Consider the following 18,331-nt stretch of genomic DNA (forward strand, 5'->3'; position numbering starts at 1 on the left):
AATAAATTACGCAATGACAGTGCTAAGGTGGCGCTAGGGGCTCTTAAGTATGCCCCTGTGTAGCTTAACAAAATATGGCAGTGAGACTGTTGGGCAATCTGAACTAACCTGCCCCCAGTCTTACTGAACAAGCTACTCCCTGGAGTACACAGCAGCAGAGCAGGGTGGGTTAATCCTAGGATGTGCGCGTGGTGACAAGGTGGGTGCAGATTATATTGAAAGGCGCTGCAGTGTGGTGTGGGCGTCTGAGGGTTTAGGGCACATGCAAGGGGAGATAGTTTTTCTCGCTTATATTTGGGACCATGGGACCTTGCTATACTGTTGAGTGCTGGAGTAGACACATAGAGGATAGGGTTTTTTGGGGAAGAGCACTGACAAGGGGTCTACAACATCACCAGTATCTTCAACACACTTGGCATCAAGGAAGACTAAATCCAGAGGATCAGGAGATAACAGAGCGATATTTTAATCAAGATTGTGGATGGAGATTATTTAAAGTACCTTGAGGAGGTTTTCCAAGGTTTAGAAAAGAATAGTAGAAGGTTGAAGGTAGCTGAGTAAAAAGGAGGAAGAAAGCGCATGGGTGTGCAAAGTGTGTAAAAGGCGTAAGATGGCCTATGAAATAGTATCAGATGCCTAACCAGAAATGACCAGGTTTATCCAGCAGTGTGCTTTGATTCAGGCCAGGCAGTGCGTAGCGCCAGAGTACAGCACAAAAAGGGTCCTAATGCAAATAAATGTGATATCTTTAGTAGAAATGGTACAGTAGGTCATCATACCACCTGACACAATGCCACTGTACTGTCTGCACTAATGAGAAAGCGGTGGGGACCAAGCTTCAAGAACCGGTATGTTAGAAATGGGGTCTTTCGATGACAGTCAGGTTACCCCCTGTTCAAGCAAGGACCCTCACTCTAGTCAGGGTAAAAGAGAATCACCCTCAGCTAACACCTGCTTACACCCTTGGTAGATTGGCAGAGCAGTAGGCTTAACTTCAGAGTGCTAGGTGTAAAGTATTTGTACCAACACACAGTAACTTAATGAAAACACTACAAAATGACACAACACAGGTTTTTAAAAATAGGAAATATGTATCTAAACAAAACAAAAACAAAATGACAAAAATCCACAATACACAAGTCAAGTTATGAATTTTTAAAGATTAAACTAAAAAATAGCGCTTAGAAACACAAAATGCTTCGATGAGGTGTTAACACGGCGTCGTCAAGGAGTCGTTCCCAACAATCCGACACCAGCGGCACTGGACACGGAGTCGCGTAGACCCCCAGGCACAGTACCTTTGGTGAAGAGGTAAAACAAGGCGATGCGCGAAGTCGGGGATCGCAGCGTCTGTGCGAAACTTTGAATCCGCGCACTTCAAACGGCGTCGGTCACAATGTGGTGCGGCGACTTCTACGGAGTCACCGACTTCGGCGGGGCTGCAGCGATGTTGGGCCTGCGAAGGTCGTCGCGTTCCAGCGAAGATCACGGAGTCGGGTGCAGCCGGCATCACCGGATTCAGCAGCAGCGTCGGTCCGAAGTCATCCGAAGTCGATTTCCTTGAATTTCCACCAGCTTTCATTCCAAGGGCCCAGGGACTGGATAGGGCACCACTTGTCAGAGCAGGAGTCTATCCAGAGACTCCAGGTGCTGACAGAGAGAAGTCTTTGCTGTCCCTGAGACTTCAAACAACAGGAAGCAAGCTCTAAATCAAGCCCTTGGAGATTTTGTCACAAGATGGAAGGCAACAAAGTCCAGTCTTTACCCACTTACTCTGGCAGAAGCAGCAACTGCAGTATAGCTCCACAAAGCACAGTCACAGGCAGGGCAGCTCTTCTTCCTCAGCTCTTCAGCTCTTCTCCAGGCAGAGGTTCCTCTTGTTTCCAGAAGTGTTCTAAAGTCTGTGGTTTTGGGTGCCCTTCTTATACCCAATTTCTCCTTTGAAGTAGGCCTACTTCAAAGTAAAGTCTCTTTTGAATGTGAAATCCTGCCTTGCCCAGGCCAGGCCCCAGACACTCACCAGGGGGTTGGAGACTGCATTGTGTGGGGACAGGCACAGCCCTTTCAGGTGTAAGTGGCCACTCCTCCCCTCCCTCCTAGCATAGATAGCTCATCAGGAAATGCATACTACACCCCAGCCCCCTTTGTGTCACTGTCTAGTGTGAGGTGCAACCAGACCAACTATCAAACTGACCCAGACTGAGAATCCACAAACAGGCAGAGTCACAGAAATGGTATAAGCAAGAAAATGCTCACTTTCTAAAAGTGGCATTTTCAAACACACAATCTTAAAATCAACTTTACTAAAAGATGTATTTTTAAATGGTGAGCTCAGAGACCCCAAACTCCACATGTCCATCCGCTCCCAATGGGAATCTACACTTTAATCAGATTTAAAGGTAGCCCCCATGTTAACCTATGAGAGGGACAGGCCTTGCAACTGTGAAAAACAAATTTTGCAATATTTCACTGTCAGGACATATAAAACACATCACTATGGTGGTCATTACAACCCTGGCGGTAAAAGCCGCTTACCGCCGTGCAGAAGACCACCAACACACCGCCGCACCCGCGGAATTCCGCCACAGCTATTATGACCCACATTTCGGAATCCGCCAAAATTCAGACACCCACACAAGTCCGGCACACCAAAGGTCAGTGATAAACTGGCGAAAACAAAACCTCCACTGTCACGCCAACAGAAATACGTCCACACTATCACGACACACAAATCCACGGGGCGGTCTTTCAACCGCGGTATTCCATTGGCACACACTCTTACAAAACACTACCACATTGGACAATTCAAAATACACACACCTGATACACATACACACAACACTCCAACACACCCATCACAATATAAAACACACACCCACACCACCCACAAACCCCCACGACCAAAAATTCCGAAAGAAGGCCAGAGAGAGATAGCAACAGCAAGAACAACAGCATCCATAGGCACACAACACCATCACCCACAGAACTTCCACGCACCTCACACGAACACACCACTACATATCAGCACACTTAACACCACACACTCCACCCCACACATCACCTACACCACCCCATGTCACGGCAAAGACACCCCAGGTTCTCGGAGGAGGAGCTCAGGGTCATGGTGGAGGAAATCGTCCGGGTAGAGCCACAGCTATTCGGATCACAGGTGCAGCACACCTCAATAGCAAGGAAGATGGAGCTATGGTGAAGAATAGTGGACAGGGTCAACGCAGTGGGACAGCACCCAAGAAATCGTGAGGACATCAGGAAGAGGTGGAACGACCTACGGGGGAAGATGCATACAGTGGTCTCAAGACACCACCTGGCGGTTCAGCGGACTGGCGGCAGACCCCCACCTCCTCCCCCACAACTAACAACATGGGAGGAGCAGGTCTTGGCGATACTGCATCCTGAGGGCCTCGCAGGAGTAGGTGGAGGAATGGACTCTGGTAAGACAAATCCTAATTATTACATCCCCCACCCTACCTGCATGCCACCACATACCCCCCCTCACCCCCAGCACCCCAAATCCTCACATATGTCCCAATATCACAAACCACCCATCCCAACACCAAGCCCTGCATGCAACAACAAAACATGGACACCCATCACTAAAGCATGCCCACTGCACATACCCATACAACCCCCTAAACCATCCTCACACAAGGTCCCACACAGGAATGCAAGCACTGGGGTACACGTTCACCCACCCATTGCACACCATGACACACACAGATGTAATAACCATCCTTTTATACCCCTGCAGGACCCCTACCCAACGTCACCGGACAGGAGGGTCCACACATGTCCACACCACCAACAGAAGAGGCCCACAGTGATGACAGCACCTCTGTCCAACTGGATCTAGATGACCAGCCCGGCCCATCGGGGACCCTCGGGACAGTCGGTTCCCCTCATACTGGCACAGGCCACCACAGACCTTCCCCCCTCTGGAAACACCAGCACAGCACCCACCCAGCGGGCCCATACCTCTGTCCCCAGGACTCGTCAAGCAGCAGTGTGTCCACCACTACAGGGAACCCAGGATAACCCACCACCCCAACAACAACAGGGACCTGGGGGCAGTGGTAGTGGGCACACGGTCCAGGGGACGGAGGCCCAGGAACACAGGGGAACTGGGAGTGTTGCTGTGCGACAGGGGCGGACAGGCCAAGGGAACCCACTCTCCATGAGGCCCTCTCCTCCATCATGGGAGCCTACCACCACTCCCAGGAGACGATGGCAATGGTACTGACCAAGTTTCAGGAGACCCAGCACCTGCAGGAGGAACAGTATATGGGTTTCAGGGAGGAACTCAGAACCATCAGCTCCACCCTGGGCACCATCGTAGGGGTGCTGAAGGAAGTACTCAACACCAGGAGGGACACTGTGGCACTACAAGGGGCCCCTGACACTAGCATGGACGATGAACTGCCCACCACCTCCGCCGACGCTAGTGGACAGGAGGCACTGCCACAGGACCACCACACCAGCACACCACCCCCTGCAGAGGGAGAACCACCCCGCAAACGGTCCCTGAGATCCAGGACAAAGACAGAGTACGATGCCAAGTCCCCCGCCAAGAAATTAGACCACCCTGATTGTCATCCTACTGTCCCACTTTCTCACCCTGTCCATACTTTAACTGCCCCAGCTCCACTTCCTGTGCCCATTTGGGCAATGCACCTGTGAGACTAATAGACTGGACTCTGCCATGGACATTCCTCTGCCATCAACCCTCACCATTTCACTCCCCCCTCCTATATTGAGCATTTAAATAAACACACTTAAAGCACAAAACAATCTGGAGTCTGTCTGTGATTTCGAAATAGTGTATTAGCAATTACAGTGACAAAATGCTCGTTCAATTGTAATGTCAACATACCTATGTCACACAGCTCTAGTCCATGAGGAATCTAAGCAGATGTCACATCATGGGACCCACGTCTGTGAAATCGTAAGGGAAAGTGACAACTCAGTGACCATACACTGGGTGAAAACGACACACAGTAGAGAGGTAGTAGTGTTAAAGTACATGTAGTAGGCAGGTCTGTACTCTTACCTGTGTCTCACTGGAAATATTGCTGGATCACTGACTCCCTGTTATTCATGTCTTCTTCCTCTGCTTCCTCCTCTTCACTGTCCACAGGCTCCACAGCTGCAACAACACCGCCATCTGGACCATCCTCCTGCAGAAAAGGCACTTGTCGTCGCAAAGCCAAGTTATGAAGCATACAGCAGGCCACGATGATCTGGCACACCTTCTTTGGTGAGTAGAATAGGGATCCACCTGTCATATGGAGGCACTGGAACCTGGCCTTCAGGAGGCCGAAGGTCCGCTCGATCACCCTCCTAGTTCGCCCATGGGCCTCATTGTAGCGTTCCTCTGCCCTTGTCCTGGGATTCCTCACTGGGGTCAGTAGCCATGACAGGTTGGGGTAACCAGAGTCACCTGCAAATGGTGAGGGACAACTGTTAGACACGCACTAACCTGGAGGGATATCCCCAGACCCAGACAACCATTCCCACTGACTTGCCTCCAGGTGCTCACCTAATAGCCACACACGGTGCCTCTGGAGTTGACCCATCACATAAGGGATGCTGCTATTCCGCAGGATGTAGGCGTCATGCACTGAGCCAGGGAACTTGGCATTCACATGGGAGATGTACTGGTCTGCCAAACATACCATCTGCACATTCATAGAATGATAACTCTTCCGGTTTCTGTACACCTGTTCACTCCTGTGGGGGGGACCAAAGCCACATAGGTCCCATCAATGGCACCTATAATGTTGGGGATGTGTCCCAGGGCATAGAAATCACCTTTCACTGTAGGCAAATCCTCCATCTGAGGGAAAACGATGTAGCTCAGGATGTGTTTCAGAAGGGCAGACAACACGTTGGAAAACATAGGCTGGGACATCCCTGATGCTATGGCCACTGTTGTTTGAAAAGACCGACTTGCAAGGAAATGGAGCACTGACAGCACCTGAACTTGAGGGGGGATTCCTGTGGGATGGCGGATTGCTGACATCAGGTCTGGCTCCAACTGGGTACACAGTTCCTGGATTGTGGCACGGTCAAGCCTGTATGTGATAATCAAATGTCGCTCCTCCATTGTCGACAGGTCCACCAGCAGTCGGTACACCGGAGGATGCCGCCATCTCCTCACATGTCCCAGCGGACGGTGCCTATAAAGGACAACAGCGAGCACAGAGTCAAACAACTCAGAGGTACGTACCCATAGTTTACCCAGCACCCCAATCAGACACAAAAGGTGGCCTGCATGTGTGTTGAGTCTAGGCCTAGGTATGTGTGACGCATTTGGAAATGAAGCCATGTGGGCCCCTGAAATGGCGGCTGCCTGACCTGTAAAGTGGGACAATGGGATGTGTGGTAACTGCGCTGGCGTTGTACACCGTCGCGGTAGGCGGTCGAAGACCACGGTGCAATGCTGCATTGGTTAACATTGGACCCTATGGGTCCCAGGAGCCAATGACGATGTACGCCGGTGGTGACGGTACACACCGCCGCGGACGTGACCGCCATTTTCTATCTGTTCAATCACTCAATACCTGATCTTCGACAGGAGAGGACCTACACTGCAAGTGCTGCTGTGACCTCGGTCTGGAAGAGACAATGGCTCCAGTGTCTGGGGAAAGGGCCCCTGCCTTCATATCGGAGGAGTTGGAGAAGCTCGTGGATGGGGTACTCCCCCAGTACACGCTACTCTACGGTCCTCCAGACAAACAGGTAAGTACACAGGGAGCATGTTGTATGGGCTATGCCTGTGTGGAGAGGGCTGGATGTAAGAATGAAGGGGGGAGAGTGCTGCGTGCATGAAAGACGGTGAATGCATGTGCCACATGGCAAGGGTAGGGATGGGGGCCAATCACTTTGTCGGTGCAGTTGGTAATAACTTCTAATTTTCCCCTGTACATTTCATGTAGGTCAGCGCCCACCAGAAAAAAGATATTTGGCGTGCCATCGCCAAGGACGTCAGGACCCTGGGGGTCTACCGCAGACGAAGCACCCACTGCCGGAAAAGATGGGAGGACGATCGCCGCTGGAGCAAGAAGACGGCAGAGGCTCAGCTGGGGATGGCCTCCCAACGTGGGAGGGGTGCCCGTCGCACCATGACCCCCCTGATGTTCAGGATCCTGGCGGTGGTCTACCCGGAGTTGGATGGGCGCTTGAGGGCATCACAGCAGCCACAAGGGGTTGAGTACACTCTCATTCTGCTGACTTTGCGCGCAGTGGAGGTGTCTGGGTGGGGGAGGTGGGCTGTGGGTTTCCCTAGGCCAGGGCGAGTTCTGTAGGCAAGGCCCCTCCGTAAGGCAGGCCATGTGGCACCCCAGCCCACCTCTGTAGAGTGCCAAGTACACCTAGTCATGCCCCTGTGTCATCTATGTGTGCAGATGTCGTCCATAGCCTTGTAGGCCATTTCCCAGGAATGGAACAGTGGAGCCCAAGAGCGCAGCGTAGTGCAGGGGGCTTTTGTGTCTGTCGTGTCCACCAACGGTAGCGGTAATGCATGCACTCAACAAGTCTTTCTTCTGTCTTCCCCCACCTTTTTGTGGTCTCCCTGTTCACGTGTGCATTAGCATCATCAGGCGGAGGAGCAGTAGCACCGGAGCACGAGGGAGCTGCATCCCACATGGCCATGGAGGGCGACACTACAGAGTCTGAATTCACCAGTGGGACGGAGGGCGAGGGGAGCTCCACGGCGGGGACAGGAGCTGACACCAGCGACACGGACTCGTCCTCTGATGGGAGCTCCCTTGTGGTGGTGGCAACATCTGTGCCCCCCGCATCTACAGGTACAGCCACCACCCCCCCACCAGCACCGCCCTCCCAGCAGTCCCTCAGCCTTTTCCCTGTGCCCGCTCACCCAGGAGGGTGGGCATCACCTTTGCCCCAGGCACCTCAGGCCCTGCCCCAGTCACCGCTGCTGCCCTCAGTGAGGAGGCCAATGACCTCCTCAGGTCCCTCACTGTTGGGCAGTCTACCATTTTGAATGCCATCCAGGGTGTAGAGAGGCAGTTGCAACAAACCAATGCATTCCTGGAGGGCATTCATTCTGGTCAGGCGGCCCTTCAGCGAGCTTTTCAGACTCTGGCCTCAGCACTGCTGGCAGCCATTCTCCCCGTCTCTAGCCTCCCCCCTCCAACTTCCTCCACCCCGACCCAATCCCCTGTACCTCAGCCTATCTAAAGCACACCTACAGACCAACATGCACACACCTCAACACCCAAGGGAAGCTCAGGCAAACATAAGCACCACACATCCCACAGGCACTCACGCAAGCATCACACACATGCAGACACACCAACATCCACTGCCTCCACTGTGTCCCCCTCCTCCTCGTCTCCCTCCTCCCTCCCAGTCTCGTCTACACTCACACCTGCATGCACTACCTCTACAGCCACTACGTCCCTCTCCAGCACACCCACCACCACACCCCGCTCACGTGTAGTCACCACTCCCACTACCATTCACACGTCCCCTGTGTCCTCTCCCAGTGTGTCTGTGATGCCCCCTCCGAAGATACACAAACGGAGGCACACACCCACCCAACAGTCATCCACCTCACGACAGCCTCCAGCGCATGCACCTTCACCCAAAGTCACCAAACGTACACCTCCTACAACCACCACCTCTTCCTCCCCTCCCAAACCCCCTCCAGCTACCCGTCCCAGTGTGTCCACAAAACTTTTCCTGTCCAACCTTGACCTCTTTCCCACACCTCCCCCACCCCGTCCGTCTCATAGGTCCCAAACTAGCACCTCAGCCACAACATCTCCCGGACCAGTGGTGCCTGTAGTCACCGGAATATGGAGTGCACCGGCCACCAGGCCAGCCAGTGTGGCACGGAGCCACAGCACAGACAGTTCCCCACGTGTGAAGCATCAGAAGTTGGCCGGTGCCCGGCGGGAGAGGGGGAAGACTCCAGCCACCAAAGCTGCTCCCAGGGGTCCCGGTGGGAGTGTGGAGTCAGCTGTGACACCTTCCAAGGTGGGGAAGGGCCACAAGAAACCCGGTAAGTCTGGGAAGAGCGGCACACCGGAGGCCAGCACCAGCCCAGCTGCCCAGGAGGCCACCGCCAGCACCAGCCCAGCTGCCCAGGAGGCCACCGCAAGCACCAGCCAGCTGCCCAGGAGGCCAGCACCAGCCACGCTGCCCAGGAGGCCACCGCCAGCACCAGCCCAGCTGCCCAGGAGGCCACCGCCAGCACCAGCCCCGCTGGGCCATGAAGGACCGCCAGCAAAAGCCCAGCTGAGCCTTGAAGGACCGCCAGCAAAAGCCCCGCTGGGCCATGAAGGACCGCCAGCAAAAGCCCCGTTGGGCCATGAAGGACCGCCAGCAAAAGCCCCGCTGGGCCATGAAGAACTGCCAGCAAAAGCCCCGCTGGGCCATTAAGGACTGCCAGCAAAAGGACCGCCAGCACAAGCCCCGCTGGGCCAAGAAGGACCGCCGGCAGCTGAGACCCTGCAATGGAGACCGCCATCTCAAGCACCGCTGAACAGACCACCGCCAACTCAAGCACCGCTGAACAGGGCACCGCCATCTCAAGCACCGCTGAACAGGGCACCGCCATCTCAAGCACCGCTGTACAGGGCACCGCCATCTCAAGCACCGCTAGCCCATGAGCGGCAGGGGCACTGACGCAACTGAGTCTGTCACAGGGTCAATGAAGCACTCTGGGCACCCTGCCCCCTCCAGAACCAGTGGAGAGATACATCCACTACCTCTGTCCTTAGCAGGATGAAGCACTCTGGGCACCATGCCCCCTCCAGAACCAGTGGAGAGATACATCCACTACCTCTGTCCTTAGCAGGATGAAGCACTCTGGGCACCATGCCCCCTCCAGAACCAGTGGAGAGATACATCCACTACTTCTGTCCTTAGCAGGATGAAGCACTCTGGGCACAAGGCCCCCTCCAGAACCAGTGGAGACTGTCATCCACTTGTGAGACTGTGGCTTTGCACTCCCCAGGATATGGCAGTGGGCACACCACCCACTGTAGAGACTTGAGAGACAGTGGCTTTGCACTCCCCAGGAAATGGCAGTGGGCAACCCACCCACTGTAGAGACTTGAGAGACAGTGGCTTTGCACTCCCCAGGATATGGCAGTGGGAATGTGGCCCCCTCGTGGATTTGGCGTCGTGCACTCAAGTGGCTGAGGTGCCCCCCCTTTCCCTCCCCCTGAGGTGCCTGTTTAGTTGCTGTCTGATGCCCCTGCAGTGTTCTCTCCATCATGGTCGGGGATCTTGTGTGGGCCTCGCCCATACCGTGTGGTCCCAGTGTTCCACTGACTTTCTTAGTGCACTACCTGGACTACTATGCTTGGCATATATTATGTACATGGTGTATATATATATTTTTCTCCCTGCTTGCATTTAATATATTACAATGGTTACATCCATTTTCTATTGTCTGTACCTTCTTCCAGGGGGTCTGGGGGGGTGTAACTGGGATGTATTGATATGCATTAGTGTGTGTGTTGTAGTGGGTGGGCGTGGGGGTGTTGCGTGTGTGTGTCCCTGTTTTTTCCCTCCCCCTCCCCTGTGTCGTAGGTGCAGTACTCACCGTGGTCTTCGCCGCCGGCGTTCGTGCTCCTGGTAGAGGAGCAGGAAGACTATCGCAGGAAGAATTTGGAGTTCCGGATCCATGGCGTCCTCGTTCCTCGTGGGGTGTGTAGAGGTGAGTGTTTTTCCTTCGGGATTCCTGTTTCCGCTGTGTTTTTATCCGCAGTGAATCCGCCCCGGAAAAGGTGGCGGATTGGCCTGTCATAATAGTGTGGGCGGTACGTTGTCTTCCGCCTGTCTGTTGGCGGTGACCGCCGCGCTGATTGTTTGTACCGTCGTGGCGGTAGGAGTGTTAAAGTGGCTGTCTTTGTTGGCGGTTTTTGCCACGGTCGTAATTGCAAATATTTTTCCGCTGGCCTGTTGGAGGTATTACCGCCGCTTTAACACCGACCGCCAGGGTTGTAATGACCGCCTATATGTCCTACCTTAACCATACACTGCACCCTGCCCTTAGGGCTACCTAGGGCCTACCTTAGGGGTGTCTAACATGTAAGAAAAGGGAAGGTTTAGGCCTGGCAAGTGGGTACACTTGCCAAGTCGAATTTACAGTTAAAAACTGCACACACAGACACTGCAGTGGCAGGTCTGAGACATGATTACAGAGCTACTTATGTGGGTGGCACAACCAGTGCTGCAGGCCCACTAGTAGCATTTGATTTACAGGCCCTGGCACCTCTAGTGCACTTTACTAGGGACTTACTAGTAAATCCAATATGACAATCGTGGATAAACCAATCAACCATACAATTTACACAGAGAGCATATGCACTTTAGCACTGGTTAGCAGTGGTAAAGTGCTCAGAGTTCAAAAGCCAACAGCAACAGGTCAGAAAAATAGGAGGCAGGAGGCAAAAAGATTGGGGGTGACCCTGCATAAGCAGAAAAGTTCAGCACGACCCCCTTCCAGCCTAAAGCCAGGGAAGAACAATCAATAACTTGATGTACTTCCCTGATTGGGGCGATAGAACAAGTACCCAGGCCCACAACAGCAGGGGAATGTTCCAGTTCTACACCTTCCTGACTCCAGTTGGATTCCTCTGTCCATACTCTCAGGGCCCACTAAGCTAACCCATGGGGAACCCTTCTCCACATCTGCAGATACCATCTGTGCAGCACCTTTACTTTGCTCACAGATGTATCCCAATGGGCAGATAGTACCACCAGGGCCAACACAGTGGTGTTGCCCATTCCACCCCCGGGGTGTGACTCTCGTCCTCCCCCCAGGGGCAACTCTGTCCACCAGGACAGCAAGCCACAGTGACCCCTGACAATTGTCAGGGATGAGAGCCCGACCTTAGGCCCCTCTAGCCACTGTGACTGTGGAGAGTGGGGGCGGTAGCCACAGGTGCCTGGCACCCTTTGACCACTCTCTCTTCCACCAGGTCAGGGATGACAACCTAACCCTGGTCCTCCCCTCTGGGGCCCTGCACCCTCCCTCCAGGAGCGGCACCCCCAGAGACAACAATTGTCAGTCCAGCATAATTCTCCCACCAATGCAGGGATGTTAACCTGCAACTAGTCCTCCAACCTGGGGTCTCTACCTTCAGGTTGGACCAGGGCCTGGGGTGAGGCTTCCCTCCCCCTGCCCTCCCTTCTGGGGTCCTGCACCCCCCAACTAGGAGTGCCCCCCCAGAAGACAACATGGTAGGGGCACTGTTAGCAGTAGCCCCTTCCTTCAGGTCAGGGTTTACCCCCTGCATCTGATCCTGCAGTCCAGGGTCTGTACCCACAGACTGGACCACTGCCTGGCAACCCAGGACTTCTTGGGGGGCATACCTACCCCCAACCAGGTCAGAGTTTACCCTCTGAACCTGATCATCCAACCCAGAGTCACCACCCTGCGGTTGAACCACTGCCTGGCACACCAGGACTTCCTTGGGAGCACTCCTACCCCCCCCCCATCAGGTCAGAGTTTACCCCCGAACCTGATCATTCAACCCAGACTCACCAGCCTGCGGTTGAACCATTGCCTAGCACACAAGGGCTTCCAGGGGGGCACACTTACCCCCCTCAAGGGACACACCGTCCCAAAGGGCCACACAAGAGTCTGGCTGGCGCAGGTCTCCTGACCTCTGCCCATCCGACAGAGTCTGGATTCCCCCTAACCCAGAAATGGTCTCACCAAGGTCATTCCTGGGGGGCTCTGCTCTCAGAGCTGACCCCTGACCCTCCAGGTTCTACACTGGGGTCTGCAACCCCCTCTCAACCCTCTGTCTGGACTTCTGCACCCCCCCACTAGGAGTGGTACTGCTAGCCACCAGAACTGGTGGGACGCTGGCTACAGCCGCCCCCCAAGTTCTCCTGACACTGTGGGGTCTTCCTCAACAGATGGCCCTACGGTACAGGCAAGGCTCCCCTTCTGGTGTTCCCTCATGGAACCCTCCAGGACCTGGGACCGGATCTCAGGCACCTTGGGCTTCAGCCCATCCACATTTGCTCTTCTCTGAGACTGGACATGGGGCCCCTCACCCATCCCACTACACTGGGACGTACCTGGGACACTGCAATCCTACCCTACCTCACCTGGTTGGGAAATACCTAGACCACTCTCCTCAGGAGCACCCCCAAATGCCTCTTCAGACTCTCTGGTACTCACCCAGAGGTCTGCCTCCAGTGTAAGTTCCCTGGGGTCAGAGAACTTACACTCCACCTAGTGTTGGCGTAGCTCTGGAAAATAAGGACTAGACATATGCTCTCCAGCAATTACATCACACAGCCCCTCACATGAATTAACCAAAGTACGCTTCACCCATCATCCAGTGACTCTGCTTTGAAAAAGCACCCCACATCACCCTCCTGAGACTGGTGAGACAGTACCTGACTGTCCCTGACACTCAACCCACACTCTTCTGGGATGTCCTCACACTCCATAACCAGGACTTCTACCTGGGGGGAACCCCTCTCCCTGTCACTCTCACCTAGAGTCAGCAGAGTGTCCCTCCCACCAGTAGGAATCTGATTCCCCATGCCAGTTCCCCAATCCACCTCAGGGACCCTGTGCATCACTGGAGCTACCTCATACCCCTGAACCTCCTGGTGTTTGTTAATTACCTCCTTCAAGTAGGGCACCATGTCTCTGGGCATGTGCACTTCTTCAGCAGCACTGGATATAAAAGTGTTGCTGCCACCATTCCAGTGGAACTCAGCCCTTATGGCTTCCAGCTCTTTCACCATTAGCTCATAAGCTAACCTCAGCTCTTTCATCTCTAAGTCCCTCCTCATTTTGTTTAATTCCAACTGGTGAGCCCTCTCTGCCTGTCTGTCCTGCAACTCTTCAGGAGTCAGACCCTCAGAGGACCTACTGCTACCTCTCCTGGAGACCTTCCCCCCAGGTGTAACAGGTACCTCTACTACACCACTGTGTAGACTCTGCACTTCCTCATCCTCATGCTCTGTGTGCCCATCTTTTGCAGCTCCCCCTTCCTGGCGGACCTCTTAACGGGACAGGCAAGATCTTCACAGAACTGTTTCAATTGAGCAGCTGAGTACCTCTTCAGTTTCCCTAGTACAAACACAGCTGCAGCTGTTGCATCTCCAGATTGAGACATGACGGTAAACAAGTGCAAAGTTCCAACATCAACAAAGAGGTCACCAAAAATATGGAAGTAGAGAAAAAGCAAAATGACAAGACAAGTAGTATGTGGTCACGTAGTGATCTGAACTCAAAACAGTATGTCAAGTACAAATACAAGTCCAAATCCCAACCGCTGATCACCAATGTTAGAAATGTTAGAAATGGGATCTTTGGTTGACAGTCAGGTTAACCCCTGTTCAAGCAAGGACCATCACTCTAGTCAGGGTAAAAGAGAATCACCCTCAGCTAATCCCTGCTTACCCCCTTGGTAGCTTGGCAGAGCAGTAGGCTTAACTTCAGAGTGCTAGGTTTAAAGTATTTGTACCAACACACACAGTAACTTAATGAAAACACTACAAAATGACACAACACAGGTTTAGAAAAATAGGAAATATTTATCTAAACAAAACAAGACCGAACGACAACAATTCACAATACACAAGTCAAGTTATGAATTTTTAAAGATTCAACTCAAAAATAGCGCAAGGAAACACAAAATACTTTGATGAGGTGTTAACACGGCATTGTGACGGAGTCGTTCCCAACAATCCGACACCAGCTGCGCCGGACACGGAGTTGCGTAGACCCCCAAGTACAGTACCTTTGGTGAAGAGTGAAAACAAGCCGATGCGCGAAGTCAGGGATCACGGCGCCTGTGTGAAACGTTGAATCCGCGCACTTTGAGTGGCGTCGGTCACGACATGGTGCGGCGACTTCCACTGAGTCACGGACTTCGGCGGGGCTGCAGCGATGTAGTGCCTGCGAAGGTCATCGCGTTCCAGCGAAGATCACGGAGTCGGGTGCAGGCGGCGTCACCGGATTCAGCAGCGGCATCGGTCCGAAGTCCTCCGAAGTCGATTTCCTTGAATTTCCACCAGCTTTCCTTCCAAAGGCCCAGGGACTGGGTAGGACACCACTTGTCAGAGCAGGAGTCTCTCCAGAGACTCCAGGTGCTGACATAGAGAAGTCTCTGCTGTCCCTGAGACTTCAAACAACAGGAGGAAAGCTCTAAATCAAGCCCTTGGAAATTTCTTCACAAGATGGAAGGCACACAAAGTCCAGTCTTTGCCCTCTTACTCTGGCAGAAGCAGCAACTGCAGGATAGCTCCACAAAGCACAGTCACAGGCAGGGCAGCTTTTCTTCCTCAGCTCTTCAGCTCTTCTGCAGGCAGAGGTTCCTCTTGTTTCCAGAACTGTTCTAAAGTCTGTGGTTTTGGGTGCCCTTCTTATACCCAATGTCTCCTTTGAAGTAGGCCAAATTCAAAGTAAAGTCTCTTTTGAATGTGAAATCCTGCCTTGCCCAGGCCAGGCCCCAGACACTCACCAGGGGTTGGAGACTGCATTGTGTGAGGACAGGCACAACCCTTTCAGGTGTGAGTGACCACTCCTCCCCTCCCTCCTAGCACAGATGGCTCATCAGGATATGCAGGCTACACCCCAGCTCCCTTTGTGTCACAGTCTAGTGTGAGGTGCAACCATCCCAACTGTCAAACTGACCCAGACAGGGCATCCACAAACAGGCAGAGTCACAGAAATGGTATAAGCAAGAAAATGCTCACTTTCTAAAAGTGGCATTTTCAAACACACAAGCTTAAAATCAACTTTACTAAAAGATGTATTTTTAAATGGTGAGCTCAGAGACCCCAAACTCCACATTTCCATCCGCTCCCAAAGGAAATCTACACTTTAATCAGATTTAAAGGTAGTCCCCATGTTAACCTATGAGAGGCACAGGCCTTGCAACAGTGAAAAACTAATTTAGCAATATTTCACAGTCAGGACATATATAACACATCACTATATGTCCTACCTTAACAATACACTGCACCCTGCCCTTGGGGCTACCTAGGGCCTACCTTAGGGGTACCTTACATGTAAGAAAAGGGAAGGTTTAGTCCTGGCAAGTGGGCATACATGCCAAGTCGAATTTACAGTTAAAAACTGCACACACAGACACTGCAGTGGCAGGTCTGAGACATGATTTCAGAGCTACTTATGTGGGTGGCACAACCAGTGCTGCATGCCCACTAGTAGCATTTGATTTACAGGCCCTGGCACCTCTAGTGCAGTTTACTAGGGAGTTACAAGCAAATCAAATATGCCAATCATGGATAACCCAATCAACCATACAATTTACACAGAGAGCATATGCACTTTAGCACTGGTTAGCAGTGGTAAAGTGCTCAGAGTTCAAAAGCCAACAGCAACAGGTCAGAAAAAGTAGGAGGCAGGAGGCAAAAAGATTAGGGGTGGCTCTGCATAAGCAAACAAAGTCCAACACTGTACAATAAGCATCATTTGTTTCTATGAGTTCCTGTGACTGTTCTCTTTTGATTGAGCCTGGTTTCCCCAACACTCATTGGGTTGATATGTCCTGCACAGAATGCTCCTCTGCCAACCGGAATGTTGTCCTGCAAACCTGAGTGGTCAGTGGCACTTGCTCCAAGATGCCACGCTGACAGGTGCTCTTTGAAGGTATTGTTTTAATAAGCTCATTAAATTAAACCTGATACTTGCATCTTGTTACATGCAAGATCTTCAGTTCAGGAGATGTCTACTGTGGCTTTCTGTAGGAGTGCACCCAGCAACAGAGGTAACATTTGAATGCTGCAGCTTGTCTAGTGAAGCTGTGGTAGGGAGATTGCCAGCGTGGTGAGATTCTGGAGATTCTGGATTGCTACCTGCATGTCTTCTGACTCTTTTTGGTCTAAGGAATATCCCTACTGGTGGGTTTAGGATTTTTCTGTGAGCGGTATCTTGGAGAAAAGGGCTTTCACCTACTTTCTGGAGATGAGAGATGGGTTTTGTGAAGCTTAGATGGGATGGCATTCCTAATGCTTGTGATGCAGTGTGACAATTGTCTAAGAGTTAGGTAGTTTTAAATGTGGTTACAGCTGGGCCCTCCTTTGGAGAAGAGACATCGGGGCTCTATATGTTTTCGAGCTTGTCAGCCATGTTCTCAAAGGAGTTTATATGTAGGAGTTTGTGGGTAAGGTACACAGTCTAAGTATGCAACAGCCGTCAGTCAGAAGGTCAGGATGGGAGTGACTTAGGGCCTGATTTAGAACTCGGTGGACGGGTTACTTTGTCACAATGGTGACGGATATCCCGTCCAGTGAAATCTAAGTCCCATTATCTTCCTTCACCGTTGTGACGGAGTACCCTGTCTGCAGAGTTCTAAATCAGTTTCATATTCATATTTTCTAAGATTATCTGGGCTGCCACATGCTATACATCTTTTAAAGGAGGCATCCTCCTCTTTGTGAGGCTGTCAGCAGGGCTACGCTGCAAAAGAAAGCTGTTTGAAAGAGCTAGGAACTCAGATATTTTGTCTTCACACATAACGGGTACTTTATACCTTGGCACTAAACCTTGCACAAAAGGCTTCCTTGTGAAACGTTGTTATGATTTTATGTGGGTTGAGAGTTCTTTAAATGTTGAGGTAGTGAGTGGAATTCTGGATTGTGAGAATTCCACTTGGGGACAGCTGGAGCAGAGCAGGAAAGGAAGGAGGCAGGAGCTTAATGTGAAGGCTCATCTGTTGGTGGATGTTGTTGGAGAACGTAATAAAGGAATAAAAGCCTACATCTTGTCAATTGGTGGGAAGTTTCTACTGAGGCATCCAGCTTTAGGAGAATCCACACGTCGGATCACCAGTGGAATCGTATTGAGTTTTGCCAGTGCTGCATTTGGGCTGAATATTTCTTAAAACTTTACGGTTACTATGCTTCTGCCGCAAGTGTTTTCTTTGACTTTACTAGACGTATAAGCAGCACGTAAGTACATAGCAGCGGCTTCAGTTTAGCACGCAGATAGTCAAACGAGGACGTAAACACTGTTCCACATGCCATGCGTCTACTGAGAGTGCAGCGTTTCCCATTGAATATGCGCGAGTGAGGAAGCGCGCGCTGTGTACGAAGATACAGTTTTAAAGAAGTACGCGCGTATTAACTGAATACTACAGTTGCGCACATTTAGTATTGCGTGTTGTAATACGAATATTTTGTTTTAATGATAAATACCTTCTTTGGATTCTTAACCTGCTCCACATTGTCATCAAGCAGTTTTGTGTGAACTGAGCACCGCCTACTGGGCACTGCCTACAGGAAATGAAAAAGACTGGTATGCTGACACTATTATGATCTAATTTCCTGTTTAAACTGT

Source organism: Pleurodeles waltl, chromosome 5, assembly GCF_031143425.1.
Source record: "Pleurodeles waltl isolate 20211129_DDA chromosome 5, aPleWal1.hap1.20221129, whole genome shotgun sequence".
In the NCBI taxonomy this organism is placed as follows: domain Eukaryota; kingdom Metazoa; phylum Chordata; class Amphibia; order Caudata; family Salamandridae; genus Pleurodeles; species Pleurodeles waltl.